This window comes from Sminthopsis crassicaudata, chromosome 3 (genome assembly GCF_048593235.1).
Source record: "Sminthopsis crassicaudata isolate SCR6 chromosome 3, ASM4859323v1, whole genome shotgun sequence".
In the NCBI taxonomy this organism is placed as follows: Eukaryota; Metazoa; Chordata; class Mammalia; order Dasyuromorphia; family Dasyuridae; genus Sminthopsis; species Sminthopsis crassicaudata.
This window is the reverse complement of record NC_133619.1, coordinates 566369341-566387410: the sequence shown is the minus strand read 5'-3', so window position 1 is coordinate 566387410 and position 18070 is coordinate 566369341. Positions and strand designations below refer to the sequence as shown.

Sequence of the window (18070 nt, the reverse complement as noted above, 5' to 3'; positions counted from 1 at the left end):
TGTTTTTTGTAGATAATATGGTCTATCTGGAGAACTAGAGACTAGTCAACTAAAAAAACAACTAGAAAAGAGTCAAATAAAATTAATTAAAACATTAATTTCAGCAAAGTTTCAGGATAAAGAATAAATCCATGTCATCAGCATTTTTGTATTTACCAACAAAATCCAGCAGGAGGAGATAAATTGCTTTTAAAAATAACTATAGACTATATAAAATATATGGGAGTCTACCTTCCAAAACAAGCACAAGAGGTATATGAATATAACTACAAAACACCTTAAAAATATAGACAAGTATAAAAACACTTAAAAATATATTGGCAATTGATTTTATATGTGTGTGTATTTTTAATATTATAAATGAGATCATATCTCCAAAGCACTTCACAAACTCTAAGGACTATAAACAATGTTAGCTATTATTAGTTATTGTTTTATTAATTGTTCATGAATAGGCTAATATAATAGTTATATAATAAAATGACAATTCTTCTTAAATTGCCTTTCTTATTCAGTGTTGTGCTATTAAACTGCCAATAGATTACTTTATAAAGCTAGAAAAAATAATAAAGATATTCATCTGTAGGAACAAAAAGGTCAAGAATCTCAGGACAAACATTGAAAAAAAAGTAGTAGTAGTATCATACTTGAAGCTATACCACAAAGCAGTAATTATCAAAACTGTTTGGTACTGGTTAAAAAAAAAGATCAATGGTAGCATATTGCTTGATTAAAAAAAAAAAAAAAAAAAAAAAAAGCCCCAACATAAGGAGTTAGGTGGTGCAGTGAATGGAATACTGGGCCTGGCATCAGGAAGACTCATCTTCCTTGTTGAAATCCAGCCTCAGACATTTACTATGATCTTCAGCAAGTCACTTAACACTACCTCAGTTTCTTCAAGTGTAAAATATGCTGGAGAAGAAAATGGCAAACTATTCTGGTAAGGTTACCAAGAAAACCCCAAATAGGGTCACAAAGAGGCGGACACTACTGAAATGACTGAACAATAACAAATTCAACCAAAGTGGTTAAAAAACTGGACATTACTGTGGCCAAAGTTACCTTTTGCAACATGTACTAAATGGATACAAGTGAGATATAAAAGCTCACATCATAAATTAGAACATCGAAGAAGAAATTTTCTTTCATATCTATGAATATAATCTTTCATAATCAAACTATGGATATGAATAAAAGACAGTTTTGATTACATAAAATTAAAAAAGTTTGGATTAACAAAAACCTACCAACTACAAGTAAAGATTGTCACATTCTTGATCTTACCATCACACCTAAATGTTTCTTAGCCATGTTCATGCACTCTAAATTCCTGCATCTAATCACAATTTGCCTCAGGCAAATCTATAAAATAGGGGTAACTATCATTTTCTTAGACAAAATAGTTGTAGTAAAACTAAACATGTTGAAAGTAATAAGCAGAAAAACTTCATTATATTTAAAGTCACCACAGGTAATGAAAATGTTCCTTTTTAATCTATATCTATCAAATAGCTTAGCATTTAAGTACTTAAAAGAAAAACTAAATTACAGGGATAAATGGTCAGGAAAGCCAAAATAATTGAGGACCTCAGAGTGGGCCTTTTAGAACTTAAATAAATCTAACAAATTATAAACAAAAAAGAAATTAAAGACTTGAATAAAATTTTAGGAAAGTTAATATGACAGATCTCTAGCAATTATTCATTGGAAATTGAATGAAATATACATATTTCTCAGGCATGTATAACACCTTTATAAAAATTAACTATGTGTTAAGACACAAACATTTCATAAACACATGAAATTAAAAGGCAGAAATATTAAACATACCCTGACAATAATGAATAAATGAGTCAAGAAGTAATTCTAATTTTAAACCACTTTAATCTTAAAACTTGATGATAGGTGTTATCAAAGAAAATAATAGTGTACAAATTACTAAAACTTCTCTGTTGCATTCAAAATAAGTTCCAAGGGGATAATTTAGATCTCTATATATTTTAATTTTTAAAAAGGAAGAAATAATAGATCATTGCCATGGTATTAAAAATAGAAAAGTAACAAAACTCAACAAAAAATAAAAATAAAAATTCTGAAAAAGAACCCCATTAAACTGATAAAATTGGAGAATTAATGAAATAAATACCTTTTTACCTTGAGGTTTGTTTTTTAAAAAGTCAAATTACCCAGAGTTAAAAGTGAAAGAGTAGAGATCACAGCACATGAAAAGGAAACAAAAGAAAATATTAGAAATTATTTTGCCAATAATTTGACCAAAAAAATTTGCTTAAAAAATTGTAGTGTTTAGAAAAAATATAAAATAGACATATTAACAAACTAATAAATGGAGAATTTAAATAACCCCAATCTCAAGAAAAGAAAATTAACAAGACTTAAATAAATTTCCAAATGGGGAAAAAAGACAGATTAGCAAATCCTATCAGATGGGTAATATGTAAATAGAAAGAAAAAAAATTATATCCTGGCAAACTTCTTCAATAAAAACAAATATGATCCAGATACCCAATAAAATATAAAAATATAATATTATTTGGTTTATAAAGTGCCTTCTTTACAACTTTTTAAGAAAACAAAATATTGTCTCCATTTTACAGATAAAAAATCCCCTCAAACTTCTGAGAATGTTATTTGCTCGTGGTCACATAGCTAATAAGAACTGGTGCTAGGATTTAATCTAAAGCTGTTCAACTTCAAATAAAATATTCTTTAAATTCTAGTTAATATTAAATAATATCATTTTAATAGATTGACATGAAAAATACAAAATAATAAAAAAAATTAATTTATTTTTGTTAGTATTTTTCTAATGTAAAAGGATTTTTATGAGATTTTGTGAATTTCATATTTACTTCATTCTATTGTTTATACTTATGTTTTTAATCATTAATTTTTCTAATAAGCATATCAGATTTATTAGTTTTAAGAAACTTTGGCCATGTACAGTGTTTTCACTCCTTTTCCTTTCTCATTCCTCTTAAATCTCTGCAATCTGGGTTTTTGATCTAATCATTGCACTGCTATTGTTCTTTCCAAACTTACCAGTGATGTTTTAGTTGTCAAATCTAATGAACTTTTTTCAATATTCATCTTTCTTGACTTTACTGTATGTAGCCTTTGACATTGCTGATCATAATCTCCTCTCTAAATTTCCATATCACCTCTAAGATCAAATATAAATTCTTCTGTTTGCTGTTCAAAATCCTTCCTAATTTTTCTTCCCAGTTGTCTTATCTTACTCCCTTCCATGTATTCTGTGATACTGTGACATTGGCTGCCTTGCTATTCCTCAAACAATACTCCATTCCTTCTTTTCAATAGTCCCCCATGCTTGGAACTCTTTATCTCCTGGCCTCCCTGACTTTCCTCAAGTTTCTACCAAATACTGCCTTCTGCAAAAAGCCCTTCTCAGACCTTCTTAATCTTTTTGCTTTCCTTCTGAAATTATCTCCAGTTTATTTTCATTCTCCCTCCGCCTTTCCCTCCCCTTTCCCTCTCCCTCTCCCTCTTGCTCTCCCCCTCCCTCTCCCTCTTCCTCTCCCTCTTGCTCACCCCTCTCCCTTTACCTCTCCCTCTCTCTCTCTTCTTCTTCCTCTCCCTCCCCTTCTCACTCTCCCTTTTTCCCCCTCCCCTTCTTCCTTTCCTCCTCCTCCCCCTCTCCCTTCCTCCTCCTCCCCCTCTCCCTTCCTCCTCCCCATCCTCCACCCCCCCCTCTAGTTGTTTATATTCTCACTATATTTGTGAGTGTAAGGTCCTTGAGAGCACAGCTCTTCTTTGGCACCTTTCAAAGTATTCATTCAAATGCCTTCAACAGACATTCAAAGCCTGTCTCCTCCCCCCCTCCCCCCCATTCCCATAAGTACTCTTCTCTCCAGTCACACTGGCTTCCCTGTTCTTTCCAGAAAAGACTCCATTTCTTAGTTTTAGGAATTCTTTTAATTCCCTACTCCCCAAATCTAGGATCTGGCCCCACCTCATCTCTGCCTCCTGGTTTCCTTGGCTCCCTTTAAATCCTGGCTAAAGTTTTGCCTTCTCTAGTAAGTTTTTCCAATTTCCTCGGAATTCAGGTGCTTTTTCTCTATTATTTCCCATTTTATTCTGTATGTAGCTTGTTCAAACAGACTTGTTGCATATTGTCTCCCCACCTAGAGTATAAACTCCTAGAGGGCAAGAATCATCTTTTGCCTTTCTTTGTATCCTTAGCAAGTAGCATCGTGCTGAGCAGACAGTAGATGCTCAATGAATGACTGTTGACTAACTTCATCTGACACATTCATCCCAGTTTCTATCTGTTTGACCCCCTCCCTCTATCATAGGCCCAATTCAAGTGTCTCTGTTTTGTTTTTGATTTAAAAAGACAACCTATTATTTCTTTTATCCTCTACTTAAAGTCTTCCAGAGACTCCAAAACAATTCAGTAAGAATGTTAACTTTGGTCTTGTCAGTGATCCTGGTATGACCATTGCTTTTTGAAGTATTTTGTTCAGAGAATAGGAATCAAAAGCTATGATTAGATTAGATGATCTACACTGATGAAAGAATTTGAGCATTTTCCTTCTAGCTCTGACCTAGATTTGTCCGGCTTCACTTATTCAAATCCAGCTTATGGTTTTTGAAGGGATGTCATGTGGAAGAAGGATTAAATTCATTTTGATTGGCCCCAGATGGCAAAACTGGGAGATAACCATTGGGCAAGAAGTTTCAAAGTCACAAATTTATCTGTGAGAGAAATTCCTGTTCAGGTATGAGCTAATAATAAACAAGATAAATTCGAAGGCTCTTTTGATCTAAGTTCTGTGAGTAAATTCTTTAGGACTTATTAATTACTTAATAATATTGTTATTTAAAAGCTGCTCTCATACCTCAGTGTCAGGTGGTGGTACAATATTGTTGACAAAGTAACAAAAAAAAGCAATGTTTTTCTTCCCATGATTTTGCTCCTGTGGTAATCCTTGACAATCCAAGGTCAAGACATGAAACTGTAAGGTCAAAGATGCTTGTCTCAGACTTTAGAGCCCACCTTCTATGGATGCTTTGTTATAGAGTCCCTTCATTCTCTAAAGTACAGGAGGGAAAGGCTAGGACAGTTTACTCAGTTTTATAATTACAGAGCTTTAAAAATATTTCCAGAGTTTTGAAAGGCTATATTCTTTGTCAATAAATGAGGGGAAAAGGTATTAACTTATCAGATATAGTAATAAGAGAACAGGAATTACCTAATTATATAGGACCTAAATAACCAGAAAACTCATAACTTTGATATTTCTCCTTCATTCTATTTGTGTGTATGTGTTGAAAGGTAAGCAATTTATTCAAAATATATTCAGGAAATCACTTTCACATAATAGGATAAATGCAAGTATGTTATGTACAAGGTGATAGGTCTACAAAAATAAAAACAACATGATCCCTGCCATGAAGTTTCCAATCTGAGTGAGGAACTAGCCATATTAAAGACTAAATGCATGAAAGAGGTCAGACTTGCACTAAGATTCAAGGAAAGAGGACATCATTTGTATCTGGGAAGTAGGGAGCAGTCATGATAGGAGGGAAAGCACCTAAAGTGAATTGTAAAGAACCACTTCCACATTCCTGATAGCTGAAATCTTTTCCTTCTTTCAAACCCCAGCTCAAGTTTCAATTCCCCTTGAAGCCTTCTCTGGACCCCAAATTGAAATAAACCTTATCTCCCCAGAACACTATCTTTCAATTTATTTGTACTATGCACTCTTATTTTTAATGATTATTGATGCATTAATATATTTTACATATTTTATGGGTTTTGTTGTATTAATCCCATCTTCTTACTAGTCTATAAAGTCCTTGAAAGAAAAGACTGTCATTTTATAATATCTTAATAACTTAATATTGTTATTTATATATAGTAAATGCTTTAAAAATGCTGAATTATGAGGATCAAATGAGTTATTAATGTGTAGAGCTCTTTGTGAACATTAAAGCACTATGTATAATCATTGTAGCTATAGACTGTAGTTATCATTTTATTACTATTATTTTTATACTATATTATACTATCATTATTACTACTGTTCTGTTTCCTAATTTCAACTAATTTAAATTTTAGTTGAAATTAGGAAACAGGATCCAGGATAAAATTATCATTTACTTATTAGATATAGGGATTATAGGCCATTCTATAAATGATTGTCATGCTCTATTCTGAAGTTTACATTTTAGGAATTCTTAGAAAATAAGACAAAAATGATAATTAATACAATTGTAGACTATTTGCTATCCCTGAAAACCCTATAAGTTAGATATCCCAAAATTTGGGATGAATGGTAGCAATTAGAAAACCTAAAAGGCTAGTTGAATGAGGACCTGCTGAGTAGGAATAAGAGTGAAACCTTAAAGTAATCTATAGCTGCTGTGTTTGCTTGGACAGCAGGTGTGTATAATTAACCAGTAACTTCAGTTCTTCTAGATTTCAACACTCTTTAGTTCTGTATCTTTTAAATCTGACAGGCATATATTGATACTTCTTCCTTCCATGTCACACCCTTTTGCAAGTTTTGCAATAGGATACACATTTCAAATTATATCACTGAATGCATTATGAGTATTATGCATTATGAGTATTCACTAGTGAAAAATTATTTTCATGTGTACTTTAATGCACAAATAGCTAGCTTTTATATTGAACTTTAAGGTTTGCAAAGCACTTTACAAATATTATCATGTTTTGCCCTCACAACAACCCTGGGAGGTAGAAAGAGGCAGATAAAGATGAAATGACTTGCCTTTTAAGTAACCTGGGATCACACTTGAATTCAGATTGTCCCCATTTGGGGTATATAGGACACTGGATTTGGATTCAGTAAGATCTGAGTTCAAATCCAGCCTCAGACACTTATTTAGCTGTGTGTCTGTGGGCAAATCACTTGGTTGCCTCATTATCCTCATCTGTAAAATGATCTGGAGAAGGCCAACCACTGTGGTATTTTTGGCAAGAAAACTTACAAATGGGATCACAAAGAGTAAGACACCATAGCACAACAACAGCTTCCCCCTTTCAGGTTCTCTGTTCCCTTGATTGTACCATCTAGTTGTCGGTGTGTTAATAATTTACTGACAGACTTTATGATCTCTGTTGAAAATGTGTTAATATATCCTAACCAATCAGTGCTTGAAGAAAAAATTTTTCCAACTGTAATATCTTATTCAAAGTTAAATTGAGTAGTATTTAATTTCCAATGATTTTTTATTATCCTTAAGTGAAAAATCTAATCTTAAAAATTAGTTTAAAATTCTACAATTTACAAAATATTTTATTTCCAATTGTTTTTGTCAAAAATAAAATTTTAGATACTACAATGCTACTACCATGTTTTTTTTCCCTTATTTTATCTCAAGAATAGATAGTAATTGTCATAACATTTACTTTTTTATTATTATAGCTTTTTATTTACAAGATATATGCATGGGTAATTTTTCAGCATTGACCTTTGCAAAACCTTCTGTTCCAACTTTTCCCTTCCAACTTTTCCCTTCCTTCCCCCCCACCTTCTCTCCCAGATGGCAGGTAGACCAATCAATACATGTTAAAGTATATGTTAAATACAATATATGTATACATATCCATACAGTTATTTGGCTGCACAAGAAAAATCAGATTTAGAAATAAGGTAAAAATAACCTGAGAAGGAAAACAAAAAGTATCATTTACTTTTTCAGCTTTATTATTATGATCAAAAATAGCATCTTCCTTTAAAGAATTAATGTCCAAATATATTTGATTATCATTATTAATAAAAAGCCGTCATAAATATTTGTATAAATTCTCAGCAGGATCATAAGGTAAATAATTTAATTAGGACAGCAGCCCCCCACTTCAAATATGATGGGGAAAACTTGGACTAATAATCAGGCTGCATTTATTAAGTGCTTAACTACGTGCTAGGCACAGGGATGCGAATGCAGTGAATGTGAATTGGTTCCGTTTGTGGTTGGTTCTGCGGGGTTTTGTTTGGGGGCGGGTGTGGTTTTTGTTTTTATTTTTAACTGAGTAATCATTTTGCTTTCTTGCTTTACACACATGCCTCTGACGTTGTGCTCAGTTGGGAGGGAGGACGAAAGAGAGGGAGCTACACTGGCTGTGTGGTATGTGTATATATGAGTGTTGGAGAGGGAGAGAGAGTACACAAGAGAGCTGGTTTGACCAGAAACAGAACTGCCCGTGACAGATTAAGAGACAAGGGAGACTTGGAATCCGAGTCCAGGCAAAGGAGAGTGGAAATTTACAGCCGCCCCGTGAGTGTGCAAGTGATCATTCTCTGCTAACATTTTCCATTGGTAACAGTTGATCTTCAAAAAGACAAAATCAAGACTGGATCGTGGAGCTGCTTTCTCTGCCACGTGTCCGCAGTAAAAGACAACATCTATTAAATGGAAGATAAAGCCTGCTCCGTCTGAGGGACTTTGGGACTCGGGGAGAGCTGTCTTCAGCACCTCACCATGTGGCTCTTAGTTTTTGCTTAAGCCCGGATGTTCCTCTGAGGCTGGGTAAGTAACAGTCGGGTTAGCTCTTCTTTAGATCCATAAAGACGTAGGGTTAACGTTGTGATTCTTAAAATTACTGTTTAAATGTGCACTTTAAAAATACAGTTTATAGTTACTGTCCTGCCTTCCCTTATTGCCTTTGTGTCTTGTAAACTGCTGTTACTAGGAGAGGTTAAAAAAAAAACAACAACTACTAAACAATACTTCTCTGTTGCCTAAGGCACTTGAATCATGACCAAGTATTCTGAGGCCATGGAATATCTTACTTTGGAAATGGGTTTTTATTTACAGAGGGTTTCCAAAAATAAAACAGTTGCAGTGTATCATTTTTCATCTTTTTCTCCAGACTGCCTAAAAACGTAGAAATTGATCATTTTCCTTATATAAAAGCCAGTCATTTGTAGTTAATTCAGAGATATTAAAATCAGGTGATGAAATTCAATGTTAGCACAAAAATTAAAGCAAAGCATTGCTTCAGAGTTTAAATGTCATATGATAATGATAGTACCAGTAGGGAAGCAGCAATATTATTTAAATGCTAAATGATTGTTAGACCCATGAGAAATGTCATATAATGAGTCATAGGCACTAAAGTTAGATAAGTCACTTTTCAGTAACACACTACAAAGCCAAGGGAATAAACGATTCTAGTGGTCTCATGTCTTTCTGCCAAGAGTCATCTGCAGTCCCACCTGTATCTTAGGGTCATAATCATACCTTCCATTAGTGTAAGTATTAACACATGAGAACCCATTTATGCATTATGCACTTAGAACAAAATGGAAGAAAAAGAGTTAGAAAATCTTAAAATACTTACCTGAATTCCAATAAATCTTTGTCTATTTATACATATTTAAAATAGGAAATTATATGTTAACATTATGTATCTTTTAAAAGGCTTGGATGAATAAATATAGCATAGCATGCAGTCATTCTTGGGGGAAGAAAGGAAGTGTATGTTCTTAGCTGTTAAAACTGAGTCATTAAATAAAGATGTTCTGTCCTAGGCAAAAGACTAATCAGTTCTCTTGCCAGTTCTGCTATGGAATCATAAAGTTAGCAAGAAACATTACTTAGGTATGGATTCAAGGGGAAACTTTTAAGAGAGAGAGCTATTTAGCTATCAAAGTTGGATGGTATTTTCATAAACATATTAAAAGTAGTTTAACTGATATAATAACATAAAATAACTTCTTGTACTTGATGTTTCCTTAATGTGTAGAGAAAAAAGCCTATAAAACATCCTGTTTTTATTATTTGCTGTTTTGGGATTTTGGGGGGTTTTTTATGCCTACTTTTGATGTAAGAAACTCAACTGGTTTTTTGGATTTGGGGGGGCAGAACTCATCCTTTCACAGAAAGTTAAAAATAAATAAATGAGTGATATTGTTATAGGCATTCTCATTTCCATGAAGCATTTCCTCCATATACTACTTCTTTAGATTGACCATAGACTTGCCATATACCTTTATAATTTTCAGAATGGTTTCTATTTAGAACTGCTAATTTACTAGTGCTAAGTGAGTATATTTCCACTACTACAAGTTAATACAGATTTAGAATTTGAGAATTCCAAGCATTTTCCCAATTTATGAATGGATTATAAACTGAAAATTAATTTATAAGTCAGATTTTGGAAATTCAAAATGTCATTTCCCTTAGAAACATTATAAGTAGTGGTTAAGTCTTTAGGCTGTCTTGCAAAGGTTAATTTAATACATAATATGACAGAAATACTACACATTTGTAAAGAAAAATCAAAAAACAGTTTTCTTGTAGCTTCAATAATTAAATAAAACAGAAAAATAGAGTTAAAGGAGAAAACATTTTTGTTATAAATGCTGAGTTTTGAAGGAAAGTAGTTTTAGAGGAAGAAAAAGAGATTGGAAATATTTGTTATGCCTTTTTCCACCTAAAATTAATATTAAGTCACAAACATGCTTAGGGTCATTTGTGTTTCATAAATGGATCAAAGAAAGATAAAAGGAAAATTTTCTAAGATAACAGAGTAGGACTTGAGAGCATAAGGTGTTAAAGTAAGATTTATGTAAGAGGGAGTTCACCTGAGGTGGAAGTAACCAAGGTGGGAGATTTCAAAGAAGGAAAAGGACCACTAAAGGTTGGACTAAGGGGAAAGTGCGACTTAAGATATGAGATAATGCAATTTTCCACCTTGGCCTTGAAGTGGCACTAGCAGTCCAGGCCAGTTTGTGACCTTGGAGTGGATAGAGAGAACAATTAGCTATCAGTGTGTATAGAAAGGCTGCCCATCTGGTCTTGGGCAACTTAGGTTGTACCTCTTGGTATTTACTATATACTTATTATGTGTGGTTACGTACATATATGCATAAATACAGTAACACATTAGATATACATATAGTTATTGTCAACATGTAGATATGTAGCTATTTATTTAGACATTTCTATATTTGGCAGGCCAAATACAAAGAACTATTAAGATTTTTGAAAAATTAATTGAAGTGTTCGTATATTGAAAGGTGAAATTAGGAATCCAAATGTCAGATTAGCTCATCTGTATTATAAATAAATAGCTCCATCTTCCTCTCTGTCTCAAGCTCCTGCCCTCATTCTGGGGAGAGGGCTTCACCTTCATGTTGCTACCCATTCAAACTTCCTTCCCAACTTTTCTGTTACTATCCCTCAGCCATCCTTAGGAATAGTTACAACCTTAATCTCAACCATTACTCACAGTTTTTTTCACATCCATGATCAAATATTCCTGAATTCTTTATATAATTCTGTCATAACATTAAATAATAGTTTCCCCTAACCTCTTGTTTGCAATGCAATCTTTACCTGTCTGTACTCTCCATAGTACCCCTACTCAGACTAGCCTTCATCCTAGAGGTAAACAAGTCCACATTATACTGTCCTTTACTTCTAAATTCTATGTGCCCATCCTTTTAACAGCTCCTATTGAAGTTCTGCCAAACCTCAGTTCTGGATTGTTCCCCAAATCCACCTCCTCCTTTTCCCCTTCATACATAGACTTAGAGGATGTCACATATTTGTGCTGACCAAAGCCACCACAAATTTAGGTTACCCAATCACAACTGCATTAAGACAATTCCTTTTTTCCTCCCCAACTCACTTCCCATAATGGCTATTTCAAGACTTCTCTTCTTGCTTCAAGATTCTTGTATTATCTATTTTTTCCTCTATCCCTCTGAACTGAGGACCTTAGTTCATACTTTTTTGAGAAAATATCAAGGCCTTTTATCATATGAGGTCTCTTCTCCTCTTCTCTATCACTCAAAAACCTCTAACTTCATCCTTTATTCTATCTTTTATTATCCCAGTCTCTGACAAAGGCTCTTCTCATGAAGGCCAACTCCTCCAGAGATAAACTTGATTCCTTTCTCTCCCTGGCAGATTGTTAGTAGTCATCCCCTCTTTCTAGTCTTTTTAAGACTTTCCTTTTTTATTGGCTTTAACTCTGGAGTCTACAAATAAGCCTGTTTCACTCCATCCTTAAGAAACTCCTACTATTTTTTCAACTATCCTTTTACTACTTTTTCCTGTTCACAGCAAGATTTCTAAGGGGAAAAAAATTATTTCATTCTCATTGGCTCCAGTTGGCTCTCTTCTTTCTCTTTCTGGGTATTTTCCCTCTAAATTGTCTTCTTACCTGACTAATTGTTCCTTCTAATTCTTACCATTTCCCTGTGAGTGTACCTACTAAGCCAAGTCTTAAGTTACAATCTAATGATTGTGAGCTTCTTGAGGGCAGAATATGTCTTTTGTCTCTTTTTGTATGCATGGTGCTTAGCATAATGCCTGATACATAGATGCTTAATAATTTTTTATTGATTCTTGACTATATATTTTATATATACTTATACTTTAATTATACTTGTACCTAAAAAATGCACCTCCCTCAGTAGAGTTTGGAAAGTATTTTCTTTCCATATTTACTCCCCTTCTGGGTGTAGAAGCTCCTTGAATACAAGAATTGCTTTCCTTTTTATTTTATTTAAAATGTTTATTGATTGATTAAAGAAAACGAATGCTTTAGAAAGCACTTGTGAAACATGGAAGATTTCAGAAGTTAACTTTAACTACTAGGCAGAAAATTCCCCACTTGGGAACATTCTTTCATATTTTTGTCACTTATTGTTTTATATAGTCCTCATAATAGTGAGGGCCCTTTCAGACATTTGTAGACAAGTAAGGTTATGTGCAAATGAATAAATTTTCATATTTGACCTGAGTATATATGAGTCTAATCATTAAAGAGATAGGCACATAAATACATGTGTGTGTGTACACATACACACACACACATATACCCATATTTTTGGTTTACTTGGTTCAGTCATGTCTGACTCTTATGTGACCCCATTTGGAGTTTTTCTGGCAAAGATTACTGTAGTGGTTTGCCATTTCCTTCTGCTGTTTATTTTTACAGATGAGGAAACTGAGGCAAGCAGGGTTGAGTGATTTGCCTAGAGTCATAAAGCTAATAAATGTCTGAGACCAGATTTGAATTCTGGTTTTCCTAACTCTAGGCCCAACACTCTTTCCACTGTGCCTCCTAGCTATTAGCAAAAATTTTAATTATATGCTCATACACTCAAATAGAAATCCCTAAGTCTTTTTTCCTTTGACTCTTACTCATTCTATAGTTCTTGATTTAGTCCACTTACAACATATGTAGTGATTCACTGGTATCCTCATATTGATATGAGGACCATATTGGTCTTTTACATAGCAATATAAGGCAGCTGCCAAACCTTAGGAGGAAAGTACAAGACAGACTTTCACTTCCATTTCCTAGATTAGGAGTGCCATTTACTGTGAACTATATTTAGTCGATAAGTGCCCAGGGCCTAGAGTCAGGAAGGCCTGAGTTCAAATGTCACCCTCACAAACTTGTTTGCTGCATCACCTTGGGTAAGTCATTTACCTTCTGTTTGCCTCAATTTCTTCAACTGTAAAAATGGGGATAATATTAATATTTGCCTTTTTAGTATATTGTGAGGATCAAATGAGATTATCTCTGTAAAGCAGTTAGCACAAAACCTGAGACACAGTAAGGACTATACAATTACTAGCAATATTATCTCTTAGTTGTCACATTAGTTTTTATAAGATTAAATTTTCTTGTCTTTTGTCTTGACAAAAAATACAGTTAAAATTTTAGACATAACTGATCTTACTCAATGAATGAGTTTTTGACAAGTTATATATCAATTGACTTAAGTGATAACATTTTAAATTTTATCAAGGAGCTTGTTACTTAAAAGGAATTCTAGTTTGAATCTTCTTAAAACAATAATGACTAAATTTGACTTTGTGTAAATCTGGATTTTTATGGGTTTAGTTTGGTGGAAGTGAATTTGACACTTGCTAATGAATTCTTTGGGATATTCCAATTATTTTGTTCTAGTAGGATTTTTCTGTGAGTACTCCCAGCCAGAATTTCATTCGGCCATAGGAGTTAGAGATCAAAGAAACCTCAAAAATTATTTCAGTCAACTGCTTCATTTTTCAAATGAGGAAACTGAGATATATGGAGATGAATTCACTTTTTTAAGGCCACCTCAAGTTTTTCTAATGAAATTTCTTGTGAAATTCTAGAATTTCAAATTGGAGCTTCTGTCTGTCTTGGAATTATATATTCTTTGTACCATACTACCCACCAAGAGCAGAAACTAAATAAGTACTGAAAGATACTATATTTGAAGAATAAATCAAATCTCATTTACCTTTATTAAAGTATTGTAATTATTTTAATCCTTTAGAAAGGTTACAAAAGGGTGAGGCAAAAATAGTTGATATCAAATACACTAGGTATTTATGATCTCTTTTGCCAACTGAAATGGATAGCAGAATGAAAGATAATGTTAAGAACTATTCTTCCAGTATACATGTACACCTGAGAATTGAGATGCCCTGATTGGAGAATATGATTCAGAGCTGTTGTTAAACTTTGCTTGTCAGCATGACAGATCTTCATAGGTTAGATCTAATTTTGCTTAACATAGTCTGTCAGCAATGTGGGACATAATCACAATCAACAACAAGGATTTGTTCATTATATATTATGTGCAAGGCAGTGTGGATGTTCCTTAATTCAAGGAATTGGGGAAATGTATTATTGGTCTTCTTATGCTTATAACTTAGCGTAGAATGTTAAGGGTCAAATAAGTGGTACAAATAAATGGTACAGTATACACTACAGAAGTTCAAGGTCAGGAAAGATCTATTTGGGCCAGGACAGTCTGAGGAATATGCTACAATAAAAGACATGTTCATCTAATTTGTAGATGACATTAAATTAATGGAGGTATGTCATACTTTAAATAAAAGTATTGATGTTCTTTTTTTAAAACAAACACATCACAGTCATTTCCCAATAATGCTGCTCCTCACACTAATGCATTATTGGTGGAGTTATGAACTGATCCAACTATTCTGGAGAATAATTTGGTACTGTGCCCAAAGGGCTATAAAACTCTCCATACTCTTTGCTCCAGGAATACCACTACTGGGTCTATAATCCCAAAGAGATCATAAAAAAGGGAAAAGAACCAACATGTACAAAATGTTCATAGCAGTTCTCTTTATGGTAGCAAAGAATTACAGATCGAAGGGATGACTATCAACTAGGGAATGGCTGAACAAATTGTGGCATATGAATGTATTGGAATACTAGTTTTATAAGAAATGAATAGGCAGGTTTCAGAAAGACTGGAAAGATATACACAAATTGATACTGAGTGAAGTGAGCAGAACTAGAACACTGTACACAGTAATAGCAACATTGTGTAATGTTCGATTTTGATAAGCTTTATCTTCTCAACACTACAATGATTTAAGACAATTCCAAAAGATTCACAATGGAAAATGCTATCCATGTCCAGAGAAAAATCTATGACATCTGAATGCAGATCAAAGTATAGTATTTTCAGTTGTTTTTTGTTTGGTTTTTCTTTCTTATAGTTTTTCCCTTTTGTTCTGATTCTTTTACAACATGTTAATGTGGAACTATGTTCAATATGGAAAAATGCTCCTCCTCCACATATTCCTGTTTTGAAAATACTAATGCAGCTCATCTGATAGCACATATGATACCCTGTAATATTAGGCCCCACATCTCTATGGAGAGGAGGGAACTGGCTTTTACTAGCCATTTTCCCATACAGGAGTCATCATTCCATCTAAACTGAGCTTTGGTGCCTTTTAGTGTTGTCTAAATTTGCATTGTTGTAGTAATTGTATATGTTCTCCTAGTTGTGCTTTCTTGGCCCTTTATCAGTTCATACAAATTTTCTCATGTTTTTCTGAATATTTCCTATTTGCAATTTCTTGTGACACAATAATATTCCATTAAAGTCTCATGCCACAATTTGTTCAGCTAATCTCAACTCTAGCCTTAGGCAAACTATGACCCTTCCTCATGGCTTTCTGTTTTTGTATAGCCTAGCTAGAAATATTTTTTACATTTTTAAATTAAGTTTTATTGCATTTCAAAATGTAAAAAAACATTCTTAGTTCAAGGGCCATACAAAAATTGTTTCTGTGACTATGTTGATATGTGCAGGATCTTAATGTTTGACCTCTTTTTTGGGGGAGGGATATTGAAAACATAATGCTATTGTTTTTTCAAAAGTATTAAAATTTTTGTGACTTCCATCACATAATCCTAAACTATTTTCTAGAATAATTGGACCAATATTTAATACTTTTTGTAAATTAGGATTGGAATGTTAAATTATCTTAATAAATAAATTGAGGAAGAAACAACTAGAATGAACCAAATAAAGAATGGCTTTAAGTAAGAACGCAATTCATACTGCATATATGTAATATGAAAAATGACAAGGTAATGAAGTACACTGGAAAATTATTTAGGAGTCTGTCACTGTCATAGAATTTCAAAGTTGACAGGGATCATAGAAACTATTCATTTAGTCTGATCTATCTTTATCTGAATGGGAGATTTCTCTACAACATACCTGGCAAGTGGTTATCCAACTTTTAGTAAAGACCTTCAGAGATGAGGAACTCTCTCTTACTGTGCCTGCTCTATTTTTAGATGGTTCTAATTGTTAGACAGTGTTTCATAGTTACAGCCCAAATCTTCTTTCTCATTATCCCAAGTTCTGCCTCCCTTGGATCTCACTGAGCATGATAGAGTGGAAAGAATGCTGGACTGGGCTGAGGTCAAATACCAACTCAGTTTCTTACTATTTGTATTGGAAAAGCAGCTACATTTCTCTAGCCTCAGTTATCCCATCTGTAAAATGAAGGGATTTGAACTGTAAGACATCTGAGCTTTGTTCCAGCTGTACATCAATCCTATCAAGTCTAATGCTTCTTCCACATGAACATCATTTCAATGATTAAAGACATATCACAGATCACAAGATAAATCTGAATTGTTTGTATGCACTGTTATCTTTAAAAAAAAAAAACCAACACATATGGGATTTATAAGTAAGAAGATAAACATTTTTTAAAAGTAGGAATATAGCCTTCAAGGTAATCTCACAGTGCTTATCACTTATCTTTATAACAATGTTTCTCAAATTCTGTTTCCCTAGGAGTATTACAAAGTGGTCCAGTGAGTTCCTTCAAGTTAAAATGGCAGGCAGGGACACATAGCAAACTATTTTGCTATTTAATTTGCAGCATTAAAAAAAAGGACATTTTAATGGTTTTGGAAAAGTTCTCTTAAAGAGTTTGTTTTCATTTTTATTTTTTTCAATGAAAGACTTGCCTCTATAAAAATTTTGAGAAACATTGCCTTGGGTAATGTGCTCAGTTAGAAGCAACTTAAAAATAAAACAGATTTGTTCATGGTTCAGAGAAAGATTCAGAAATGAGTAAAGGATTAGAAAAAGATATACAGAATAAAAGTTAAGTAAACCAAGGTTATATATTTACAAAAGGAATGATAACGAATAAACTTAATGGTTTTCATTAATTTAATGTGACAATTGTTTCTCTATTTTCAGAAACAATAAGGTGAAATAAATAAAACTAGCTGTAATGATTTAGTTTAGGTACAAGGAAAGACAACAGAAAAATTTGAAAAATGTCAGGTTAATTTATTGAAGGGAACAACTGAACATTCTTTAGAACTCCCTAAAAACTTAGGCTATTAAAGTATATAATAAGTAGGGATATTATCATTTGCCTTGTTACATAAATGTTAAAGTTTTATTGAGGGATTATCTAGATGGTTGTGTTTTCCTTTTCTCTTATACCTAGAGATAATTATAATTTTCTAAGTCTTTTTTTCCCTTTTAAAATCCACTCAACATAAGGAATTCTTTGGATTGTTTAGATTTCTCCCTCTATTCTTCTAGCCATTCTCTTACCTCCCTCTTTTTCTCTCTTACATAAAAAAATTATTTGGCCACCTTAGAGAATGCTCAAGAGAGTATTATTATTTTAACATTTACTGTGTGGTCACAATGTATTAGGCAACATGATCTTCTTGGAATATGCCAAAATGGTAAACTTTGTCCCAAGGGATGTAAATTTCCCTTCCCACAAGAAA

General features: G+C 33.2%; 1 protein-coding gene across 4 annotated transcripts in view; it reads left to right on the top strand.

Annotated features, from left to right (window-relative positions):
• CAB39L (calcium binding protein 39 like) overlaps positions 1 to 18070 on the top strand; it is a 151415-nt gene that overhangs the window by 50994 nt on the left and 82351 nt on the right. For 2 of the 4 annotated variants that reach the window (XM_074304762.1, XM_074304763.1), the window contains one exon: positions 8339 to 8541. The exons of 1 other annotated variant lie outside the window; for it this stretch is intronic. The gene's annotated coding sequence lies outside the window, so the exon portion shown is untranslated. Of the gene's footprint in view, positions 1 to 8093; positions 8542 to 18070 lie in introns of those variants that run through there. One more of the 4 variants, XM_074304761.1, reaches the window with a different exon arrangement.